At 39.4% G+C, this 1,483-nt stretch overlaps 1 non-coding gene across 1 annotated transcript; it reads left to right on the top strand.

The window, feature by feature from the left end:
- The first annotated feature begins 470 nt into the window (after positions 1-470).
- On the top strand, positions 471-652 carry LOC133384726 (U2 spliceosomal RNA). Its single transcript, XR_009762659.1, has one exon. It is a non-coding gene; the product is annotated as a U2 spliceosomal RNA (small nuclear RNA).
- The last annotated feature ends 831 nt before the right edge of the window (positions 653-1,483 follow it).

The following is a 1,483-nucleotide window of genomic DNA, read 5'->3' as shown; positions in this document are numbered from 1 at the left end:
ATACAAAATACAAGAGCAGGTGTACATTCTAAGACTTGAAATATATGTGCTATCCCTATCCAGGACCCTTCTCCTAAGCTTCAGTTCTAGTTCTCATAGTTAAAGAGATGTATGTGAGAAGTCACAGTATAATTGGTATTTGTAGAAGCCCCCTCTATTAACCTGTACAGACAATTGGGTGATACTGGGATATAGGAGCAAAGCAGCTCTGTACAACATATTCTATGTCTATTCAAACTCTTACAGATTTGTGAAAAATGCATCTACTAGTATAGGCAGGCACTGTCTCAGATCAGCACAGTGTTGCAAAGGCTGAGACACAAATACTGAAGAGGTTTAGCAGAAATCAGTTGGACTTGCTTCCAAAGAAACATGTTTAGGACTGATGAAAAAGTATCCTGTTTTGTATTCCGTTTTTAATTTTCTAATTTATCCGTTGACCTAAACCAATCTTTCTGGGCATTGTGCAACCTTGTTCTCAGCCTTATGGCTAAGATCAAGCACAGTACCTGTTCTTATCAGTTTAATATCTCAAGAACCTGTAACCAGAGTTCTGCTCTTGCTGACAGAAGGGGGGAGGTGATTTTCACCAGGGCTGCCTCCAGGGCTTTTGTGGAAGGGATTCAGGGCTCATTCACACTGGAGTTGAACTCCGTTTTAAAGACGAAACTTTTTCCATCGCAATGGGAGTTTAAAGGTGGCCTTGTGCCAACATTGTTATATTTTCGGCGCCAGGTCAAGACTTTCCTCTTCTCCCAGGCATTTTAGCATGTGTTTTTAAATTGTTTTTAAATTGTTTTTGTGTTTTAAAATTTGTATATTTGTTTTTAATGTTTTTAATTGCTGTAAACCACCCAGAGAGCTTTGGCTCTGGGGCGGTATATAAATGTAATAAATAATAAATAAATAAATATCACACTTCCCACCTTCCAATCACTGTTTTCAGTTCATACTGAAGGGAAAGAGTTAATCATGCAGCTTCCTAATGACCACACCCTCTTAAAGTCAAACTATCACTTCCTCTGGTTACCTTGGCAACCAAGCATGCTCAGTTTGTTTCAGAGTAAGTTTCATTAAAAAAATCCTCAAGTTTGATTATTTGTATTTTCAGAATTCAGCAGAAATACAAATATTTGTTTGAACAATGTTATGCTTTTTTGTACAAGATAGGGGGGAAAGAAAAAAAGCACCATTTGCAGCAGGCTTGCAGAATGGGAGCCAGCAGGAAATGACATAACAACGGGAGGAGGAGGGAGTGGGTGTGGACTCACAAAAGCATCGGAGCTAAGAGTCTACAAGCCCCTAGAGATACGACGTACATACGTTTTTTCCTTCCCTTTTCGGATTAAACTTGGATTTATTTGCTGCGGATTAAAAGCTGAAAGCACCGAGATGACTTCCCTTTGCCACCTACATCATGTGATTGCTGCGAATTAAACGGGCATGCAAGTAGAACCCATCTCACGTTAAATTGCCATGTGAA

This window comes from Rhineura floridana, chromosome 4 (assembly GCF_030035675.1).
Source record: "Rhineura floridana isolate rRhiFlo1 chromosome 4, rRhiFlo1.hap2, whole genome shotgun sequence".
Classification (NCBI taxonomy): Eukaryota; Metazoa; Chordata; class Lepidosauria; order Squamata; family Rhineuridae; genus Rhineura; species Rhineura floridana.
The sequence above is the reverse complement of the archived record's forward strand: the minus strand, read 5'-3'. Positions and strand labels throughout refer to the sequence as shown.